Source organism: Peromyscus maniculatus, chromosome 4 (assembly GCF_049852395.1).
Source record: "Peromyscus maniculatus bairdii isolate BWxNUB_F1_BW_parent chromosome 4, HU_Pman_BW_mat_3.1, whole genome shotgun sequence".
NCBI classification, from domain to species: domain Eukaryota; kingdom Metazoa; phylum Chordata; class Mammalia; order Rodentia; family Cricetidae; genus Peromyscus; species Peromyscus maniculatus.
In genome coordinates this window covers 21,490,676-21,515,425 of record NC_134855.1, presented here as the reverse complement: position 1 = coordinate 21,515,425, position 24,750 = coordinate 21,490,676, and the positions used below count along the sequence as shown (strand labels likewise).

General features: G+C 37.5%; 1 long non-coding RNA gene and 1 pseudogene across 2 annotated transcripts in view; both read right to left on the bottom strand.

Moving 5' to 3' along the window:
* The window catches only part of LOC102925376 (sperm motility kinase X pseudogene), a 754,818-nt pseudogene that overhangs the window by 672,305 nt on the left and 57,763 nt on the right, over positions 1-24,750 (bottom strand). The window lies entirely within an intron of this gene.
* Positions 12,891-14,180, bottom strand: LOC143272686 (uncharacterized). Its single transcript, XR_013050302.1, has 2 exons — positions 14,030-14,180; positions 12,891-13,048 (listed from the first exon to the last, which is right to left on the bottom strand). It is a non-coding gene; the product is annotated as an uncharacterized LOC143272686 (long non-coding RNA).

Below are 24,750 nucleotides of genomic sequence, written 5' to 3'. Positions count from 1 at the left end.
TGTTAATGGGAGTTCTCCTTTGGTCTTGTCTATTTGGTGTTCTGTATTCCTCTTGTTCCTTGATAGGCATCTTTTCCCCACTGGTTTTGGAAATTTTCTTCTATGATTCTTTTGATAAGTGACTTGGGGTTCTTATTCTTCTATACCTATGATTTACAGATTTTCTCTTTCCATAATGTCTCAGAGATCTTGTGTGTTCAGTTACTGGATGTTTTTAGATTTAAGATTTCCTTTGATTGGGCGAACCAATTCTTCTACTTTATCTTTTGGACCTGGTAATCTCTCTTTGACTTGATTCAAACTCCTGGTGAGGCTTTCCTCTGAGTTTTTGGAATGGCTTCCTGAGATATAGTTCCAAGATTCATTTCATCTTGATTCTTCATCAGGTATTCCATCTTTGTATTAATTATATTTAATAGACTGAATTATTTTCATTATTTTATTCAATCATTCGTGTTTTCATGATTTTCATTCAGTAATTTAGTCAAATCGTTTTTTAATACTTTCAACATTATTTATAATTGCTATTTTGAAATAATAATTGTCTTGTGGATTTTCCCAGAGAACATTGCACTAAGGTGCTTAATTTTTGGAAAAATATATTCTCTATTTTTGTACATATTTATGTTCTTGAGATGGGACCTTGACACCTGGAGTTAGGACTTTAATAGTGTTTCTTGATATGGATATCTGCTCTGACCTTGTTTATTTGTTTGTTTGTTTGTTTGTTTTTTGTTTTTTTGAGACAGGGTTTCTCTGTGTAGCTTTGTGCCTTTCCTGGAACTCGCTTTGAAGACCAGGCTGGCCTCGAACTCACAGAGATCCGCCTGCCTCTGCCTCTTGATTGCTGGAATTAAAGGCGTGCGCCACCACTGCCCAGCTTGCTCAGACCTTGTTAAGTGAGTATTTGAATCTTTGTTTGCTTTCACTCTAATCAGTCAGGTTGTGATGCTTGGCGTTCAGTACTGAAACAAGCCTATGAGGATGTGTGAATGGGATGTCAGAAGTCATCTTATATGGGTAAGTACAGTTCTTAGCTAAAGACCAAACCTTCTATAGGTTTAGAAGGTTCTCAGTGTCAATATTTATAAGTTGATGGAGAACTCACCAGATTCTATAAGTGGTCTTTAGAAGCCAGGAGCTGAGGTCAGAGGAGGGGTGGAGTGGGCTGTGATCCACAGGGACAGAATTGAGAATGTCATATTGTCCTCGGGAAGAGGTAGTAGAAAAGAGGCCAGGGTAGAGGCCCTTATCCAAGGCTGGGTTTTAGGATTCCATGTGATCCTGGTGCATCCTGATATGAAGGTAGTGAATTGGTTCTGGTTGTCACCACCTGGGTGAGATCAGGGTCTTAGCATGCCATGCAGACTGTGGACAATCTTATAGGTCGGGTAGCTGTTGGGCAAGCAGACTTACTGGTTCTGGGGTCCCTACTTGGTTTGGTTTCCATCACAGAATATCATACTGTTCCAGGGGATAGGGTGTGTCAGGTGAATTCAGGCAGGTGGACCGGCTCTGGAGTCCCTGTATGATGTTATGGTCACAGGATTTCATTTTGTCTCAGGTAGTGTTGTAGGTGGTGGTTTATGTGTCAGGCAAGTACTGGCTGTAGAGGACTTTATCTGATATTCTAGGTGGCATGGCTACATTATGTCTCCAACACACACTTTCATACTCTGCTGTAGACCAAAATACTGTATTTGAAACTTTATCATGATTTGCTCATTCTTTACATTCCTGTGATGAGAGAGACTAGATGATGCAGAAAAGAGAATTCTGTAGTTTTGTTTCTTGTAACTTTGCCAATCTCTGTGCATTTTTAATTTCATTTCTCCATTTTTTTGTCCTAGAATCTCTCATATAATCAAAGTATATATTAATTCTGTTGACTTAACTTGAATGGGAAGGTGGTAATTTGGACATGTTCAAGAGTTGTAGTACATAAGATGTAATATATCCAGTTACACTCTGTTTTATTTTGTTTCAAATGTGTAGTAAGAGGACTAGTGAAATGTACAGATTTAGTCGGTGACCATTAAGTAAAATATCTAAGTGTTATTATCACCAAACCACAGCATGGAGCTGTTATAAAACCTGGCTGTGGGATGGTAGCCTCAAATATTGTAGAAGACAGAGTTTGGTACTACAATTATCCATTATCCTAGAAAAGTAGTTTTGCTGTATTTTAGGATTTGCTATTGTATTTTTGTTTCCTTGGAATTTGGAGTGACTTTGTATTAGTAATGAAACTCATGGTTTTGATCATATTAAGTAAATGCCCTATTCATGAGCTTCACCTCAATATAATAAGGTAATAGAACAGTGGGATGATTCTAAATATGAAACAATAACCTGCTGCTTTGAATTTTGTTTTATTTTGTTTTCTTTGATTCAAGATTCTCTGGATTGTAATTTAAAGGCTTTTCAAAAGCATATTTTATTTTTATTCATATAAAGCAGAGATTTATGAAAACTATAACTGAAACAACAAAAATAATCTCATGTCAGTTTTTTAGCTGTCAAAATTTCCATGAAAGTCTTATAAACATACCAAATGAAACATGTGGGCCTAAGGGCATATGTCTACAAGGGTATAAAGTTCTTACCACCCCAAACTGCAGGCCCCAGCCCCTAAATGCTCATCCAGAGGCGGTAGGTACAGAAAACATCAAGGGATGTTGACAGACTCCTCCCTCTTTTGTAAGGTTTCATTTCTCCCGGAGCTGGAAGGTGGTTTTAAAAACCAAACCCTCGAATTTGTGTGCCTGATCTTATTTTTAAAAGTAGCAAATCAGGGTGGCTAAGCTAGAGTTCTTTGCCCTTGACATCCTAAAATTCTTCTGCAGCTGCTGAGTTAATGGGTTGTGCATTGGCATCTAGAAGTCCGGATTTCCAACACTTGTATCCACAGGAAGAGAGTGACAGCACATTTATGTTATCGGCTGGGGAAGATTTCTCCACCCATGCCTTGAGATTGGGAATAGATGTACAAATCTATACAATTGTGTCTCCGTTGCCATCTATCTTGTCAAAATGAAAATCGACATGGGAATTAAGTCAAATGTGCTTCAGTAGATTACAGAGAAATCATGTATATTTTTCCTCTTGAGTCACACAGAGATGCTATCACTTCCTGCTGTGCTAATTTGTCTTGGGTGAGTGGTTCTGAAGGTGAAACCTTGAAGGTCTTCTGCATGAGAAGCTAGCATTGCCAAACTGATACAAACAGCCAAAGGACAATGTGCTGACAAGATAATAGATTGTAGGGAAAGAGTGTGCAGCTTTTTAAAGTTCACATTCTAAATGTTCTTTCCAATGGCATATAGTGTTTCCTTTAATACCCATAAAGTAAACAGAGAAGCTAAAGCTGAAGAAATGGCTCAGTACATAAGAGTGCCTACTATTCTAAGCAAGAGGACCTGATTCTGATCTCCAGCACCCATGTAAAAGCTGAGATGGCAATGCGTGCCTGGAACCAGTGCCTGGACAGGTGGGTCCCAGAACATTGGCCAGCCTGTCTCACAAGGCAGATGTCTGCTTTGTTGATAGATTTTGTTTCAAAGACATAAGGTGGAGAGTGACAGAGGAAGACTTCTGATGTCCTCATCTGGCTTCTACATGTAAACTCAGATGCATACAACACAAAAAGGTGTCAAGATGGAGAGAGAGAGATTGTCAAGTTGCATATAGATCTCTTCTGGGAAAACCATCCAGAAAATTAAATTGTTTAGTTGTTTCCAGTTCTCTGATTCTGTCATTTTTCTTTTTCCTTTGATCTCAAATCATCCTTTGGTAGTGTGTGTGTGTGTGTGGGGGGGGGGGGCGCAAAGACAACACAAGGCATCCTAATAAAAGGAAAGAAAGAGGTTCTGATGGGTAAAACTTGAACCATAGTTGGCGGTGGTGGTGCATACCTTTAATCCCAGCGCTCAGGAGGCAGAGGCAGGCATATTTCTGTGAGTTCAAGGCCAGCCTGGTGTACAGCATGAGTCCCAGGACAGAAAGGGCTAAACAGAGACACCTTATCTCAGAAACAAACAAAACAAAACCAAACCCCAACAAACAAACAAAAAAATGAAACAAAACCTTGAATCATTTAAGAAATAAACTTCAAACAGTGTCAAAAACCAAGTGTGAGTGGTGTCTGAACTACTCTTATCATACTGCCTACACGTTTACTTTTTCTATAACACTGAAATAGACTTTGTAGCACATGCTTACAACCAGGAGAATTCTCTTATTTTTGCACATATTTTATTCTTTTTCAAGGAAGTTGCAGTATCCCCTCCTTTTTAACTTCAGGTGTAGGTTTTTATTTTAATAAAGTATTTATGTAATTAAAGGAAAGGGCAGGCAGTTCTCAATCATGTTTACTTCAAAATATCACTTTTTGAAATCCGTGAAGGTGCCTTATACTGGAGAAGTCTCCCTGTCTCTGCCCTTGGGATTTGCCAGAAAATCAGGTTGTCTAGGAAAAATCTCATTACTGCAGCACTTACTATCCAAGCACTATTAGCAGAGAGAAGGCAAGGAGAAAAGTAACCCAGGTGACTCTGCAAATTGACACAGATTAACTGTTCTTTGTCCAGAATCCAGGAGGAATACCCAAGCAGTGCAGAAAGCTCTTTCAGACACAGTACTGAGAAGAGGATTAAGCAAAGATACACAGGCATACAAGTAGCCCAGCAAGGGCTGCACAAGGCTGACAGTTGTGAATAAACTGAATGTGGTCACAGACTACATTCCAAGGAGTGCTTTCATTCATGGTTGGTTCTGAACATCTGTGGAGCTGACAATTTATTTAATTGAGAAGACCACTAAACTACTTTATTGCAAAGAGCAAAACTCTATGAGATTGTGGAACCATGTTTCTAACCATGGGTTTATCTTTTCTTCTTGTATTCAGTCGAGGACACTAATTGAATTCATCTACAAAGCAATGGATTTTATTATGGACCTAGTTGGTTTCTTTCCAGGAATCAATTCCCATTTTAAAAGAAGGCTTAACATGTTTGGGCTGTAGCCAGATTTTTCTGAGAGAGGAATTATTAAAAAGGTTGCTAATTCCATGGTGAATATTTTCCCCTCCACTCTGTATCCCACCCCCAAAGAAGCAATATGAAACATACTTCCTCATTCCATACACCTGAACAAGTTACTTAAACACATTGTCTTAGTTAGTGTTTTTTTAATTTCTGTGAAGAGACAACATGGCCATGGAAACCCTTATAAAGAAAACATTCAATTTGGTACCTAGCTTACAGTTTCAGAGGTTCAATCATTATGTTGAAGACCATGGCAATGTGCAGGTGTATGTGGTGCTGGAGCTGAGAGTCCTTACACCTTGATAGACAGGCAACAGGAAGTCAACTGAGACACTGGGAAGTATCCTGAGCAGAGGAAACCTCTAATCCCACTCCCACAGTGACACATTTCCTGCAACAAGGTCATAACTAGTCCAACAAAGCCACACCTCCCAATAGTGCCACTCCCTTTGGGGGCCATTTTCTTTCAAACCCCCACATTCAATCCCTGGACCCTAAAGTCTTGTAGCCATATCATAAAGCAAAATTACATTCAGTCCAACTTCAAAAGTCCCCAAAGTCTATAACAGTCTCAAACTTGTCCCAAAGTCCAAAGTCTCTTCTGAGACTTGTGGCAATCTTTTAACTGTAATCTCAGGCAAAATTCAAAATTTAAACGAAGATTACATATTTCCAACATATAATGGCACAGGATATACATTACCATTCCAAAGCATAGGGAAGAGAGCATAGTGAGGAAATCCTGGACCAAAGTAAGAGGAAAAACCAGCTGTACAAACTCCAAACTCTCTGTCTCCACATTTGATGTCAAAATGCTCTTCACCTTTGCTGATTTCAGCACACTTCTTTGTCTTAGGCTGGTTACACTTCCTCTAAGCACCTCTTCTTGGCAGGAATCCCATGACTCTGGTATCTCTAATATCTTGGAATATCCAAGGCAATCCAGCCTTCAACTTCACAGCTTCACACTATAGCCTTTCTGCTAAGCCTCCATTCAGGGACACCCCTGACACATGCCTTAGTTGCTTTCTGTAGGCATGGAGACAAATTCTATAACCCATTTCTTCTATTCTTAACTGTGAAGCCACAACCACTTGGCTGAAGCTGCCAAGTCCTGCTGCTTACTGGGGCTGGAACATGATCCTCTGGTTCAGTTACATCTTTACTAGCTTTCTGTCCTTCACTGGCTAAGCTTGGTTGTCCTGACACTTGTTCTGTAGACCACACTGACCACAAACTCAGAGATCTGAAAGCTGCTGCCTTCTGAGTTCTGGGATTAAAGGTGTGTCCCACCACACTCAGTCTTTAGCTCTTCTTTAGGTTCTTTCTACAAATTGTAAATTTAGCTGGATGGGATCTTGCTTTGAGGTCACCACTCCCTTTATTCCATTCCATTTCTTTCTTTCTTTCTTTTTTTTTTTTAAGATTTATTTATTTATTATGTATACTGTGTTCTGTCTGCACATATCCCTGTAGGCCAGAAGAGGGCACCAGATCTTATTACAGATGGCTGTAAGCCACCGTGTGGTTGCTGGGAATTGAACTCAGGATCTTTGGAAGAGCAAGCAGTGCTCTTAACCTCTGAGCCATCTCTCCAGCCCCCTTAAACCGTGTATTTCCTTGATGACGGAATTTAGCTCTATTCTGCTTCCTAGTGCTCTCTTTCTGCTTGCAATTTTCATTTTGTAGTTTACCCTGCTCAGTTTGCTCCTTGTTACTATAAATCTTCATTAGAGTTACCTCTGAAAAACCACATGACAGAGTCTATACCAAGCTGTTTTGAGATTTCCTCTGCCAATAGAATAAACAAAAATTTTTCACTTTAGTCTAGGTAGACTCTTTGGACAAGGGTGAAAAGCAGCCACTTCCTTCACTAGAATATCACAAGAATGATCTCTAGGCAACATAGTAAAATTCTTCTCCTCTGAAATCTCTTGAGTGAGTCCCCCATGGTTCATCTAATCACACTCAGCACCTTCCCCTCTCCTACTAGTATGTCCTATGAAGCAACAGTTAAAATGTTCAACTGATTTTCTAATCCATAGTCCCAAAGTTCATATTACTCAAAAAAAAAAAAAAATGTCAGGCCTACCACAGCAATACCCAACTACAGGTACCAACTTCTGTCTTATTTTGTTGTTTTTGTTGTTGTTATTGTTGTTTGTTTGTTTGTTTTTATTGCTGTGAAGAGACACATGACCTTGGCAATTTTTATCAAGAAAACAATTTGGTTCAGTCCATTATCGTCATGGCAGGGAACATGGCAGCATGAAACCAGATTTTGTGCTGGAGCTGAGAGTCCTTACATCTTGATAGGTAGGCAACAGGAAGTCGATTGAGACACTAGACACTATCCTGAGCAAAGAAAACCTCTAAGCCTGCCCACACAGTGACACAGTTACTCCAACAAGGTCATACCCACTCAAAAAAGGCATACCTCCCAGTAGTGCCACTTGCTTTGGGGCCATTTTTTTTTTTCCAAATCACCACACACATGATTTTAAATCTTATGATTTTAAAACAGTTTAGAGGGTCATGGTTTTATTTGTACATACAAACAATATTGTTACTAAAACAATATTTATCAATGGAAGATAAGAGTGAATACTTCTGGAATGATGCCTCACTTAGCTAAATTAAATTTAAGTAAATCACTGAATCACCTTGCAATTTTAATTGCACTTACTCATACTTGAATGTATTATTTCCAATGATAGTTTAATGTGTATATTTGTGAGGCCATCCCAGAAACTTTGCACATTGGACAGAGTGTTAAAAGTGAGCTAGTATTTTTCCTTTTAAGACTCCAGTCCTTTTGAATAACTAATACATATGCCAACAGAAAAAAATACAGATAGAACTTAGAAGTGATATCAGACTTTATATTAACCTATGAGTTGGCTGAAACTTGCTCATCAGTGTTAGGTTCCACAGCTATAAAAATTTACAAAGAGATTTAACCTTTTTATAGTAGAATATTAAAATCTTGACATTAAAACACAAGCATGTATAGAAACTTTTCCTGACATTTATATTTATATTTCATTTACTATCGAGATTTCTCTCTTTAAATAGTATTCAATAAACCTATACAGTCAACTTAGGAGGTTAGGATGTTCTTTGTGATCTCTGTCTGTAGAAAACTCCACCGCAATTTTACTTCCTAAAATGCATACTGCTGAACAAGAGATCAGGAAACCAAGGTGGTTTCAAATTAGAAATATTATGACTACCTTGGAAGAAATAATATATAATTGCCACATTCAAGATTAGGAAATAGAAGAACTGATTCACCATGCTCAATAATACTTAACAGCATGGGGGGCAGACAAAAGCCCCAGAGGACAGCTTGATTGAACTAGGAAAGAGCAGAATAACTTCATGGACTGCCGGTGTGTTAGAGTTCCAAATTGGAATATGTTTGAACAATAGACAGAAAAAATTTGGTAATCTGTTATGCAACATACATTCTCAGTGTGCTTACAACTGAGGTGTTGGCCAGGAAACCCACATCTCAATGCTACACTGGGGAAAGTCTAATACAGGATCAGCTATCATAGTACTGATTTAACTCTCTTCAAAATATTTGACTTTTGAATCATGCATATTGAACATGTTAGGAGTAAAATACCCTTCTGATTATGTGGACTGTGACCTAGGCCATGGCTTTAAAAGCCACCTTCTGCATAAAATTTTACATAATTCTTTTGTGTCTTAACCATACAAAAGAGGTTACCAATTAGATAACTCTTCGCTGGGGAAGACCACATCTCCCACTCTTAGCATTCCCAGTCCTCTACAGTTCTTTTTATAGGATTAAGTCACCATGAGCTTTCTCCCTTCCATGTTAACATTTCAATTTGCATTATCTTTGTTCAGTTTATGCTTTAGCAACCATGTTGATGAGACTTAATGGATTTAGCCTCTCTAATGTTTCTAGGAGACACAAGCTCATAGCAAACTTGTTTATCTGGCTTATACAGTCTTTGTGTCCCCTCTTCTAAAATGATCCCTGAGACTTAGGTACAGAAATTTTGCTGCAGATATATCAGTTGGTATTGGATAACACATTACCTTAGTAGCCTCAGACATTTGACTAGCTTTCAACACCATGTATGGTTTCCTTTTTATTGAGTAGGTCTTAAGATTTATTAAAGAGCTGTTGGTTACCGCCAAATGATACCATATAGTCAGCCTTGAAATCATACACATATAGGTAACATTATACCAACTAAGGTTTTATTTGAGTGTTTGTGTGCATGTGTGTGTGTGTGTGTGTGTGTGTGTGTGTGTGTGTGTGTGTGTAAGAACAACTAAAGAAAAGGAAGCCATGACAGAGAGAGCAAATTCAGGGTGCCTAGAAGGTGTTGTAGGTAAGAAAAGGAAGAGGGGAAATGATGTAAATACATTATAATTTAAAAAAAAACTGTAGTGTTAAGTATGCTGACCATCTGCAGACTCTATGCTCCTTCACTTTGAAATTATCACTTGAATTTGAAATTAACTTGTTTTGCCTTGAGTGCTAGATAGTTTTAGTCAACAAAATCTAGAGTCACCTGAGAAGATGGAATATCAATTGACAATTTATCTTCAACAGATTGTCCTATAGGAATGTCTGTGGGACATTTTATTGATTAATGATTGATGTGGGAGGGCCTACTCATGTGGGTGATGCCACTACTGGACTGCTGATCATTCTGGGTTGTGTGAACAAGCAGCCTGAGCAAGCCATCAAGACCAAGCTGGTAAGCAGTATTTCTTCATGGTTTCTGCTTCAGTTCTTGTCGCTGGGTCCCTGTCCCTGAACAATGGACTGTAACCCATAGCATAAATAAATCCTTTCTTCCCCCTAAGTTCATTTGTTCCCATTTTGTCATGACAACAGAACTCTAAGGCATGCTGTCTTTACTTCAAGTATCAAGGACTTTAAGCTTTCTGAGGAAAGCACATGGTGAGAAATAAATATTATCAGGGCTGCAGAGATGGTCCAATGATTAAGAGTGAGAACTGCTTTTACAGAGGACACAGATTCATTTCCTAGCACCTACGCAGTGGATCATAACTATATACAATTCCAGTTCTAAGGGATCTGATCCATTCTCCTGGCTTTCTCATATATCTGTATATATGCAGTTCATGTAAGTCTCCCCCAACACACATACTCATAAAAACTGAATATTTTAAGAAGAAATATACTTTATACTACTGCTTAAATCATATATAACTTTTATAAACATTTATAAAATTTTTATGCACATTACCAAGCTTCACAATAGTGTATCTGGGACTTTTATGCACATTGTTACCATGATAGCCTTCTGTTCCTGCAATCTGCCCTATACTCAGCACTTGTCCTACAACATAAGGGTGTAGTTCCCTAATGATTATAAATATAAATAGCAGAGAGTTTGTTAAACAGTAATATCATGGTACTTCACCACATCCCCTTTCTAACTTAATTAGAGTTAAGGACTTAGAAACTTGCTTTCAACAAATAATGTGGACACAAGGAAACTTCTGGCCATGCTAAGAGGCACCAGCATTAGAGACAGAGGGCTGAGTTATCCTGTGACTTATCTACCTCCACTAGTTTCCCTGTGTATGATTTATTCATTCATCTAACATGTCAAAACTGTAGGAGAGAAATATAAAATAATATTTCTTCCAAATATCTTAAAGTTAATTAATCCCTCCCTTCTCCCTCTCCTCTGTATTTTTCTCACTCCTTTCTCCCCAGTTAAATTTCTTCCCCACATCTGTTAAAGGGGAGGAATGGCATAATTACATTTTAGTTAAAGAAAAGGAATTTAAAGTGTATGAGTTAACCTAGAGTATAGGTGTAAAATTATTAGGACACCATTGAAAGAAATGCAAATTTTTGAGATATATATATATATATATATATATATATATATATATATTTTTTTTTTTTTTTTTAAGAAAATGTCTCATGTAACCCAGGCTTGCCTGAAATCTCTAACTTTTCTGCCTCCACCTCCCCAATTGCTGGGATTTCTGGCATGTACCATGATACACCTTGTTGATGTGGTATTGAGGATTGAACATCCACATTGTAGCTGAGTACCCTATCAACCAAACTACATTCCCTACATTTCCAGCCCAATATAAGAATTTTTATTAACAAAGTTTATATTAGAGTTAGTGTAAGAAGCGAACTTGGTCACACACAGCTGTAAGAGCCAATAGAGACTTGTGTGTAAAAACTGAAACTGCATGTTTTTTGGGCTGGAAAATCAATTTGTTGTAATGCATGGCAAGATATAGAGGGAAGTGACCTGAAAAGTAGGGTTGTAGCAATTCAGCTAAGGCATGGTGAGTTAATACTCTGATGAACAGGTCCAATAGCTACTGTTAGTGTTCAAAGTACAACAAACAAGAAGACGCATAATTTCTCATAGTTTAATAAGGAAGACAGACAAGCAGATGGTGCCCTGATGCACTGCAACACATCCTGTTTTAATAGTACTTATGAGGGACTGGAAAAGACAGAGCTTCACTCAGAAACACCGTGGTCTACAGTGCCACTCCGTATTAGAATGAGAATTCCTGGGACTTCCAGTGACTATTTGACCTCCATATCAAAGTAACTGAGGAGTAAGGTAAACTAGTCTTCTCTTCTCTCTCTCTCTCTCTCTCTCTCTCTCTCTCTCTCTCTCTCTCTCTCTCTCTCTCTCTCTCTCTCTCTGCCTGTCTCTCTCTCCTTCCACCCTTCCTTCTTTCCTTCCATTTCTTTGCATTGTATGTTTGGAGGTTTGAACCTAGAGACTATTGCATGCAGATAAACTCTGTACCATTGAATTTTTTCCCCAAACCTGCATGGGAGGTCTTGAAATTCCTTTAGACATTGTAGAATGTAATGCACTTTAATATTGCAATAGATTAGAAACAATGAAAGCAAAAATTTTCGGATCTAACTGCTGATTTTCAAAAGCAATGAGCTACAACGTTTTCTCTCAATTTGATATAATCTTACATAGTCTCTGTGTAACAGTGTCACTTTTCAGGAAATCCTAAGGACCTTCTCTAAGGCAATGTGGAGATTGATGACTCTCCTCTCTCTGACATTGCTGTTCAAATAGATAGAGGTCACAGAGACATCTGCTCCACATTTCAGCAATGAGTATTAAAACCTTCAATGGACTGAAGTTCCATAATTTTAGAACTTGGCACATACAAAGAAAATCCTCCTTTCACATGTTACTTCCTCTAACAGCTTCATTTTAGTTTCTCTGTAAATTTCCCTCTTATTATTTATTGCTTCGTTTGTTCCTTTTAGCAGCCTTCCCTGCCTCCCTGTTTACTCTTTTTATATACAGCTTGACTCAGGATCAAATGCAGTGGAGGGTCCCATTAAATGCTGGACAACCAATTCTGAGAAACTCTACCTTCACACCAGTTACACAAGAGAAATACATAACATAATTTTTACGGTTGACTGCTTCGAGATAATTTAGCACACCAGAAGCATAATTCATTCAAGGAAAAAAAAATCTCTTTAGCTGAGTTATTACCTGGGTGAAGCTCTGCTTCTGGAAATAAAGTTTAAAAATGTCTGCGTACATCAGAGTACAAATGGATTTGGGTCATCAATAAACGTGACTAAGTTCAGAATCAGAGTGTTAAGGGATTTCCCTGTAGTAAGTAATAACAGCCATCATGGTGCCCATGCCTCTAATGTGACAGGCTCCGTGCCCTACACTTTACATAGGCTACTTCGTTATACCCCTGGCAGCCACAGCATGTGAATATTATCATTCCCATTTAGAAATGAGAAAGAAGAGGATCGGAGGGTTAAAGAACAGTCATGAGGTCACACTGCTAATAAAGGTTGAAACCAAGTCTGTTAAATGCCACAATCCAGGGTTGCCCTTTTGCTTCTTGTGAAATGTTGACTTCTTATCCCACAGGGTTTATTCACCGTTCAGTGTCCGGAAATCATGCTGATGTTGTTCCGCCCCTAGTTTGTCGGTGCAAGCAGAATACTAAAAAGACTGCAAGAGGTCATGAGAAACAAAACAAAGCAACCAAAGGTCCCAGTCTCAAAAACACCCCACCCTGAGTGTTTCAACAGAGCAGTGCTGATGGAGAGAGCAAGAGCAAGCGCTGACTCAGCCGCCAAGCCCCAAACACGTGGGAAGACCTGGCACTTGCCAAATTATGTGTTTGCAGTATCTAATTGTGTTACAATACAGAGTGTAAAATGTTAAGTGAGATACTTGCTTACTTATTTATCTATATACAGACAGAGCTTTGATTTCCTACATCAGACACACACACACACACACACACACACACACACACACACACACCGCACTCATGAATACACACATACCATAGTTTTAAAGACTGAGTCAATGCCGGACGTGGTGGCGCACGCCTTTAATCCCAGCACTCGGGAGGCAGAGCCAGGCGGATCTCTGTGAGTTCGAGGCCAGCCTGGGCTACCAAGTGAGCTCCAGGAAAGGCGCAAAGCTACACAGAGAAACCCTGTCTCAAAAAAAAAAAAAAAAAAAAAAAAAAAAAAAAGACTGAGTCAAATTCAGGAGTACTGTGTGTGAACTTGTGAACTTTGTGTGTGTGTGGTAAGTATATGTTTGAGTGCACATAGAGATGGCAGGTCAACACTGAATGTCTTCTTCCATTGCTCTCTATCTTATATGTTTAGACAAACTCTAGCCAAACACAGAACTCTTGAATTGGCTATCCTGGAGGGAAAGTGAGGTTCAGAAACTTGCCTGTCTATTATACCTTCCTACCCATCTGCTGCCCTGTAGCCCTGCTGCCCTGTACACTGTCATTACAGCATGCAAGACCACACCTGCCTTTTAAAGATGGGTACTGGGGATCTGAACTCAGGGTCTCCTGAATGCACGACAGGCTCTTTCCTGAATGAACCATCTCCACAGCCCACGTAGTGACATTTTAAAGAAATTCATCTAGAAGATAAATGAGAAATCCAAAACCTGTACATGGACTAGGCACTGTTCCTTTCTTCATTGGCACCAGGACTATTGAATTCCTCCTGTCAATCATTAGTTAATAGGTTCCACCTCTATCAGGATACTGCTCCAAGAAATTAGCTCTAGTTCTTCTTCATTAGTCTGTGTCAGACTGTACAAAACAGAAAGAAATGGAAAGAAGACCAGGTATCAAAAGAGTGAATCATGGAAATTCAAAGATTCCAAGACCTTTGGATCCCCATTGTTTTCTTCTGCTTCTGTTATTTTACAGATACCTGCCAAAAGAGAGTGTAGTCATCAAATGCCCCCACCCAAGTCACTAAGATGTCAACATAAAAGTTAAGATATTTTTATTTCTTAATTCAAATTTTTAGAATAGGAACAATTTCATCATTGTTACTTAAATCTCTATTCTTGGTCGGTGGCACGTGACCAGGTACTCATAAAATGCAAAGGTGGCTTTGGCGATCCCCAGCTTGGCAGTTGAGAATCCCCCTGAAGAGAATGGTCCAATGGCAATTCACCATACCCTTTGAGTTGAATTATTAAGGCTATGGCCTCTAAAAATGTTCTCCTTTCAAAATTCTCTCAAAGTACCACAGTCTAAGCTTTATCTATTTATATTTCTATGTCTACAGGAGGCATTTGATGAACTTGATGGGGACCTTTTTTGGTTTTCTCACTTACCCTGTCAATGTGGATTTGGTCATGGTAATGGGTTCTAATTAGAAATACATTAAATTAGTTATAGTAAACATTAACATGGTTGAGAAAACTCCTGTTTTTTTTATTTCTAACTGAATTTTTGCTCACTTTCTAGATTTATACTGAAATATTTTTTTCATTAATTTTTTAATTTTCTTTGTTTTCTTTAGTTATCTCATATGTTGTTACCTACAGAAACTTTTACTTTTTTTAGTTTAAATTCTTGAGAATAGAAGCAGCATTCAAGTCACTATGTAGGAACACCTGCAAACTTCCAAATAGAAATATACACCTTGTCAAATACTTTAGATTGGGTGGTCATTTTCTTGAGACCCATTTCTCATAGAGAACTACCAGTAGAAATATTTTTCTCCTTCCACCATGTTGGTCCTAGATATAGAACTCAGAACTTCAAGCTTGGAAGCAAGAACCTTTAGATACTGTGACAATGGTTCCTGGGTTTAGATGGGACTTTTGTGCCCAAGTTTGCACTTTATGTGACAGTCCCCTGAAACCCTCCTGGCCATAATGATCAGCTGGACCTCTTCTTTTTCTCTCCACACTCTTTATCGCCTTAAAGAGGAAACTGTTACAATGTCTTAGGTATGTGGATTCTCTACTCCAAAGTTTAAATGTATATTACACACACACACACACACACACACACACACACAGAGAGAGAGAGAGAGAGAGAGAGAGAGAGAGAGAGAGAGAGAGAGAGAGAGAGAGAGATATCTTGTGTTAGTTTAGTTGCCTTTCCTTGCTCCCATACCACCATCAATTTCTTCCCCAGCACACCATTAATTACCTGGCATTATAACTATGCCCCTTTCCTATTATCTGATTCTTTTCACATCACAAAATATACACACAAGAAACAATATTCTGGAAATCTTTTTTCTTTTCTTTCTTTCTTTTTTTTTAAACGTAATGCCTAGTACATTTATATTTTTTTTTTCTGAAGGGTAAAGTGACAACAGAACTGATATCCAAGGGGTGCTGAGTGTTGACTGTGTCAGGAGGTACTCTAAGGGGTTGGGGGGAAACTAATTATTAGTTATGATTGAATGAAGATTGTCAAGATGAATATGACAGAGATGGAAATGAAAAAAATGCATTGATCATTAAAATGTCACACTCAGTACCTGAGAGTTAGCAAAAGCATCTGGATTGTAAGAACATTTTTCTACAGACCTCTGTTCTCTATCCTTAATGTCCTCAAGTCACTTTAGAGAAAGGTGAAATATCTAGGGAACTATTAAAAATCATTCTAAAGCATAATATAGGCAATGAAATAATCCAAGAGCAAACACTGCCTAGCTTTTCATTTTAGAAAAAAAATAATGGTTGTATCTTAGATTTCAGGCTAATAAAGTATATAAATCATCTCCTAGAAGGATAGTTTATAAAATCTTGATCTTGAATAAAATATCTTGGTACAAATGTGATAAGAAACTGATGAACCAACAAATCAAACATGAATCTGTTGAAGACATATTTACTTAAGAATATATAAAGCTAACCATGCATGAAGAATACTTGCTGGAAGAGATTCACTGTGGAGATCTTTTATCATGATGCATGTAATATTGTAAAAACTATTTATGTATTTCCATCTATTCAAGTCAGGTGCAGACACAAGGTGGAGAAAGATGCATGTGTCTGAATTTACAGATATATTGAAAAATCCAGTGTTCTGGTTACATGTGGTCAGTGTTATCAACAGTGATTATAATGTTGGGCCATCTGGGATTTGTAATGCATGCTCCTCAAGGGCAGTGCATTTAAGAGGCAGAAGCTCATCTGTGTTTATCAGAGAAAAAAAACAATTCCAACCTGAAGGAACAAATAAGTTGGTGAGTTAAAGCATATAAGGAAAAGTCTCAGTTGGACAGATTTTCAAATGAACAATTGAGTTGGCTTCTGGATGTTCTTTGGATGCTTTTACAGGTCACAAGTCTGGCAGGGGTCAAACATCTCTGTATCCTACTGTAGATACTAAATATCAAAACAACAACAACAACAACAAACCAAACCAAACAAATAAACAAACAAAATGGTCAAACTATCTCATTTTGACAAAATTGTGAGAGGGTGAATTCCGTCCTGAAGAACATCCATTTTTCTCTTGACTGTCTTCACGACATCCTTTTATCTCCAGGTTTTAGCTGCATTCCAGCCACCTGAACTTTAGGATGGAGTTCAGGACTTGATAATTGATCCTGAAAACACAATTATCTCTTCAGAAGGGACAAATCTATGACAATACCCCATTGTTTCTCTACAGTAGAATATCGACCAAAGAATTCTTTTTTATATACATGAACTTCTACTTCTAGATCATACCCTTTGTAACACTTTTAATGAGTGATTTATAGAGAAACTTCATGTGAATCAAGTAACATACTTGTAAAAAGGAAACAGAGTTCAATTACAACTCTTGGATATCTGCAAGCCTATAATTCTTTTCTTTTGTAGTGAAAGGGGAAGAACATAGTAATGCATTCCAAAGGTGTAATGATCGTACTTAAATCTTGAAGGTAACCAGCAACTGTCTAATTGGCCATAAGAGTCACTCAATAGGATGGAATTCATGGCTCAGGCTGTAAACTTGTAGCAGGCAAAGCATTTGATCATAGAGGAGAACATACTGCTATCATATTGATTGAAGTATAATTCCTAACTACATGCTAAATACATATCATTATACTCACAGATAACTGAAGCTCTCACCTCATTTCAAAGAAGCTTCTTTTTGAAGCAAATAGAGACCATCACAATCTACAACCAGTTGCTTTTCAGAGAACTGACTATGAACTGCATAGCTCAAGTGATACAACTATAAGAAAACCCCTACAGGAAAGGATCAGGGAATACTGCAGAGGTGAGGACAGAAAGATTCCTAGAGCCAGAGGACCTGGACATCTGCTGAGATATTGTGACTTCCATATGCTAGGGAAGCTGAATCAATGAATCTTCACTGATATGATTGCCTAAACAAGACCCAAATAATGGCAACTCCTGTTGATATACCAAAATAGATGGGATCACTCTCACAAAGCCCCACACCATAGAGAGCTACAGGCAATTAGTGACAGTCAAGAGAAGGAGAATCACTCTACTCCAGGATTGGTCTTCTTAATTGGTTATCCAGCACAAATTTTTATCCATAAGAACATATACATATGAGCAACACTAGAGTGAGAAAATGGTATTTGTAATTTATATGTATGTATATATGTAAAAACAACAAAAATGGATGTAGATTTGAGGAGCAAGGGGGTGGGTAGGAGTAGTTGGAGGGAGAAGGGGAAATAAATGGTGTAAATATAGTACTTACCCTAAAAATTATCAAGTTAAATCAATCAAGAAGTGACTTTTAAAAGGGGAAACAAATTTACTGAAGTGTTGTAATTTCTTTATATTGAATTATTCTTCCACAATTATATTTCACTTTCAATAAATAATTCCTCATAAGTATCACAGTAAATTATGGTGTCTTACTAATCATCATTATGTACAGAAGATGATCTTTGATGGACTCACTTCATCTTGGGCCCTAAGACAGAAAAGGTGGTGTTTCAGAATCTACCAGCTATAGCTGAGAAACTATAAAAGTAAAGACTTATAGATATTTGCTATAAACACATTCGGTTTAAATCCACGAATTTCCTATAAATTAAAATCAATTTTGACATAGAAATGTTACTCAGAATGTTTGATTTGTCATTTTTTATACTTGAAGGTGAAATGACATCCTTAGGAGATAGAAAAGTTCTATATTTAAGTGTGTAATAGCTTGGGATGCATTTAGAGAAACATCCAGAGAAAAAGATATTAGAAAATATAAGCCCTTGGCCAACAACTAGATGCTATGTGAATAATATACAGAAAAGCATTACTTTACTAAGTAAACATGGATGAGAGCTTTCTCTTCCATGTCCTCACTCCAAATTGTGTTTGTTACTCAATCAAACTTCATAGGAATTAGAAGTTAGAAAGCCTCAGTTCTATGAGAAGTAGGTTTCCTCAGAAACAAAAGGTTGCATTGGCAGTCCTGGGATTATTGTAGGAATGACTTGGTGATTAAAAGTCAAATTCCTAATGTGCTTCAAAGACATGACAATATGCTGCTACCACGGTTTCCTATGTAGGAGTGCATTGTAGGTTAGAAGCACCTTTGGTGATTTTGGGTTATAGGTAGATACTTGTAGAAACACAAAATTTCAGGATGGTGAGAAGGCTCAGAAGGTAAGAGCACTTGATATGTGTGGTGGTTTAAATGAGAATGGCCCCAATAGGTTCCTGTATTTAAATGCTGAGTAACCAGGGATTGGAACTGTTTGAGAAGGATTAGGAGTATGGATTTAGTAAAGGAAGTGTGTCACTGGGAGTGAGCCTTGAGGTTTCAAAAGCTGATTCCAGGCCCAGACTCACTTTGTCTTTGCCTCACACATTCTCTCTGCCATTCTGATAATATATTAACCCTCTGAAACTGAAAGCAAGAGCCCAATTGAATGCCTTAGTTTTTAAGTTACCTTGGTCATGATGTCTCTTCACAGCAATGTAATGCTAAGAATATGCAAGCCTGACAATCTAAATTTAATCCCCAGAACCCACCAACTAAAGAGAACTAATTCCTGAAAGTTGTCTTCTGACCTCCACACATGCACCAGGACATATGCATACTCACACTCAAATACTCCCACATATATAACTGAGAGGTAGGAGGCAGAAAGAGATGCATAAACATAAATTTAAAAGTCAACATATATGGAAAAGGTGGATAATGGAACTATCTCCTGGCTATGAGGGCATCAGGTTACAATCCAAACAAAGGTTGAGTAATTAGGGAGGAAAAAATCAGCTAAGTTCTTGAGCCTTGAAGAGGCTAGATACATGGATGATGGAATACAGATAAGCAGATGCTCAAATCTTCTGTGAACAGTTAGAGCATATCTAAGTTTGAGAGAAATATGGTAGAGCAACAGGCCCTGTCTCCTGGGTTAGACTTAGTTCCTGTATAGCCCCAGATCATATGTAACATTGTCAAGGACATAGACAAACACATTAACTCCAATCCCTGAATTTCTACAATAGGGCATTCTGTAGAAGTATGCTCAGAATTTGCAAGTTATGATTTAATTGCCTGCACATTGAAAGAGAGAAAAGAAAAGAGAGGAGAGAATGAGGGTTCTATTTGGATTCATTCCATAATATGAAGAACTATTAATATTAAGAGAAAGGCAAAAAAAAATTCTTTTTATATTGGACCATAATATCACCCATAGATTCAGAACATTTGAGGGATTTCAGAGAAAACTTCTGTCCAACATGTGTGGAGAAAAAGCAAGTGTTCATTATAAATCAATTAATTCAATGTATAGCTGTTAATCTTCATCTCCACAGCAGAGTTCACAGTTTCCAGAGACATTAAAAACCTCCCTCTGAAGAAAGTACATGAAAGATATCAAATAATTCTGTAGTTTACATACATATTGAACTTAGATCCCATAGCCTGCTTTTTGCTGGACATACCAAATGTCAGAAGAGAATGAAGCTGATAGATATGTTACAGGACATGTTAACAATGCAGAATCCCAGGGTAACTGAGACACTCGAGTGCACACATCAAATTCATAAAACGTATACCTTAGCTCATTTTTTAAAATTGTATCTGGTAAAAATAAAATGCATGCACTACATCTTATGAAATGGAACTTGAGCAGTAATTATAAACATAGATGAGGAAATTGAAAATACATAGATTTTCTTGTCAAGTCCTAAATATCAAAAGCCATGGATTCCAGAGGTTTAGTCAGATTTGTGGTCATGTTTTGGGAATAGGAAATTCAAATAAAATGTGGTTTACATATGTTCCTTGCATCTTAAATGTTCTCTTGATTAGTATCAAAAACTTCTGAGACCCAATGTGTTATTTAAAAAAGACCACCCATATATATGAAGAAATGAATGTCAGTATTTTTGATATAGATAGAAACAATGATGTATGATTATTAAGTCATGAGCTTGGAAAAGTATCAAAGGCCTCATTCAGAGAAGTTAATGAATTAATATGGAGAATGTGAGTTTAATTTTTATTTTTGATTTATTGTGGTTTTTAATTGTTTACTCAGTAGGTCACCACTAAAAGGATCTTAAGTAAAGTATCTAATCTGAACACCCGAAGACAATTTTCACAGCCTGTCTAGCTGTCTGGCGAATGATTGTAAGAGGGGTAAAATCAGAAGTAAGAGCAGCTCACAGACAATTACACTGATTCAAGTATAAGATGATAATAGTGTCAATCAGAAAGAAAGTGTTGCAGAAGACTGATGAAACACATCTATAGTTTTAGAAAAAGTTTAATTGTCTCAGAGGATTAGATAGAGAATCATAGGAAGATGGTGACCACTCAGAAACCAGGTCCTTGTGCTTATTACCTGTGAGACATGAGACAAGGTGTTCCATCTCTTTATCATTAATATACTTGTCAATAGCAGGAAGATGGTATAGCTCTTTCTAAATGCTTATATGGATATTATATAGCAATCAACTTCTGACATCCAATAGACCAATAGACCAATAGGAAACAATGTTTTTGTATAGACAAAGTTTAGTCTAGTAGACTTGTTACCATAGGGAGAACATCACCTTGGCAGTGTCCTAGTATTTTCTCAGGACAGAAATGACTGACAAAGATAATTTAACATTAGGACCTGAGTTAAATGGGTTTCAAGAATATGTCTTACAAATTGGTTACTGGCTAGAAGTGCATAGCTTATTACATAGCAGCTTTGGAGTGATGGCCCTATCAGGGTAAAGGGCTGCCCTTTAAGACAAGTGTTGACTCTTGAGAAACTATAGTTGATTCCAAGTGTTATCCTCTGGCAGCAAGTAGCTCATTTTTTAAATTTTATTATTTACTACTTCTTTATTTAGAGATTATAATGTGATTACATCATTTCTACCTCCCCTTTCCATCCCCGATTCCTACCATACACCCCTCTATGCTTTCTTTCAAATTCATGGTATCTTTTTTGATTGTTCTTATTTGCATATATGTATATACACATATATTCACAAGTATAACCAGTTGAATCCATATAATGTTACTTATATGTATGTTTGTTATTAGATAATCAATTGGTGTCCTCTTTCCTGGGAAAGTCTATTTCCTCAGCTCTCAGCATTTCTTGGTTCCCTTAGCTTTGTGTAGTCTTTGAGGATTTGTGGTCTTTTTCCTGCCCACTTTGCCTCTATTGTTGACCTTGTTCGGCTCATGTTTAGGCTGTCACACTGGATTGGTGAGACTTTAGGGGTGTAACTTCTGATCTTAGTAGTAGACACACAGCAAACTCCCTGATCTTTTGACTCTTACAATTCTCCCACACCCTCTTTTGCCATGTTCCCTGAACCTTAGGTGTGGGGTGTTTTGTAGAGGTATATATTGGGAGTTGAACTCTACAACTTCGTATTTTGTTTAATTTTCTGTAATGGTCTCGGTATATTGCAAAGAGAAATTTCCTCGATGAGGGATGAGGACTACACTTAACTGTGGGTATAATTGCATGTGTTTAGAATCTAGTTATTGTTTATGTTGATTCAATAAAGTAGTGGTTGTATGTTCTCCTCCAAGACCCATGACTTTACTAACTCTGAGTAGTTGGCATGCACTTCAGATATAGGGCCCCTAAGATAGAATTGACATGAATGATTCCTCCCTGAGGACTAGCTTTCATGGTACTATAATGCACCATGAATACTTCTAAAAGAAGGAAACAACCAACCAGCCATGATATGCCTGTGGACCACAACAATAACCAGAATGGAAAAAAAAGACACGAAGGGTGCATTAGTGATATATTTATCTTGGTGGTAATGAATAGCTTTCTCATTGGCCTTAAGACCCATTCAACAAGGGGAAAACCATACCTGGTACTGGAAACCTAGCCAAGCAGCTCACTTTTACTGCTATCTCAGTATTGTTTGATCCTGGATAGGAAATGTGTCCATTCTGTGAGAATGTTCCCATAACATGAGAATAGTAGTATTTCCAAACTCTTTTAAACTATTAATATTCAGAATTTGAAAATAAGAGGTTACTGAAAATACTGTCAGTCTATCTTTATTACTGTTTGTAAATAACTATGAGATTTCATAGTAGCAAATATTATTTTATCTTTAATTTGTATGTGAGACTATGTTATGTCATGTTACCATTTATATGCATCTGACATCACAGGGTCTCTGTGACAACCATGGTCAGCTAAGTAATGATCCATGAGAAGCAAGAACATAATTCAGTTTAACATGACTCTGTAGCCAGTGTTGGTTCAAACTTTGAGAGTCTGACCCTAGGTAGTTTGTTTTAGGCATATTTAAGCACAGAACAATTTGGTGAAAAAATGTTGTGGTGGTTAACAACTCAATCCCATGTGCATGATAAACTTTAAGGAGTAACTACATCATACTTTTTGTAAAGTACATGTGACATCTTCCAGAAAGATGGATTCTATAGATTGACAAGCTCATAATTAGGGTCTTGGAGAGGATCTAGTGTGGTTTTGATCACACAAACAGTGCAAAGGTCACCAGGTTATTAAACACATCTGCTCCCAGCCTTCTGGGCAGAAAAGGGGTTATACATCTCTCCCTTAGAAGAGACAACTCTGTGTGTTTAACAACCCTGGATCCCTTAGTGATTATCTGTAAGCACAAGCTCTTCTGTGCCACCCACATGACTTTAGTTCACTGTAGAAGTGAATATTGCTTTTGTTCCCTCAGGATTTGAATGTTTTGAATTTATATTAAAATACTTTCTGACAAATATTCACATCTGCTTCTCTTTACATGTCTTGTGAAGAGTTTTGCAAACAACTGTAGGCTAAAGCAAGTATTGAAACACAGAAAATCACCTATAAATACTATTGAGTTGTATTTAAATAGCCTAATATTCCATTCTCTTAGAAAGCATAATAGCACTACACACTCTGATTTCAAAATTACCAATTTAAGGACACAGTCTGTTGAAAAACTTGTTATATCTTGAGTATCATTGATAGGATTTATATAAGATGCACAATCACTACAGACTTAATAATGTTTATGTTATCAATGTGAAGAACTCAGCATTATTAGCAAACCAGGTCTTGAAGCCATACTTAAAACAAAGCCACAGCTATGATCTGTGAATTATAGGTTTATTCTTATACTTTGTTTGAGAAATCATCCTTTGCCTGTGATTCATTTTAACCATCCTGTGGTTATCTAAATTTTACTTCTAAAAGGAGAATCATAAAAGTACAACAGTTGCCCTGATTTCTTAACCAATTTTTCTTAGAATAATTAGGGGATTATAATACATTTCAAACATCAAATTTCCATCAATATGCTACAAGGAATTTGGTTGTTAGCTCCTATTGTTGTTTGACCTTAAAAGATGATTTTCATCAAACATTTAAAAGAGCTCCTGGCATATATTAAGTAATAAATGATTGCAGTAACTCATTAGGTTGAAAACATCCAGATGTGCTAACATGTTTGTCTTGTCCAGCACAGCTCCAGGGACAGACCTGGTTGGGATAGCAAAGAAATGAAGAAAGGACAAACAGACACGTAGAAAAGCTGGGATTGGGTGGACTGGACTCTCTGTTGGAGAACCTACATCGCTCCAAAGGTCAGGATGTTTATTATGTATGGTTGAACAGACAGACAGGGCTATTGCATACAGCTGAAGCAAGTAAACAAACAAACAAACGCACACATACACACACACAATCTATCTATCTATCTATCTATCTATCTAGTGTGTGTGTGTGTGTGTGTGTGTGTGTGTGTGTGTGTGTGTGTGTGTAGATATAAGATATACATCTTAATACGGAGATATACTTAATTATCTAGGTAGGATCAGTCTCTAGGGGAATAGCTTTCATTCAATAAACATCTTGAGGAAGAGAAAAAGCTATGGTGCACATTTTCTGCACACACTATCAATGTTAACACATGAACTGGAGAAA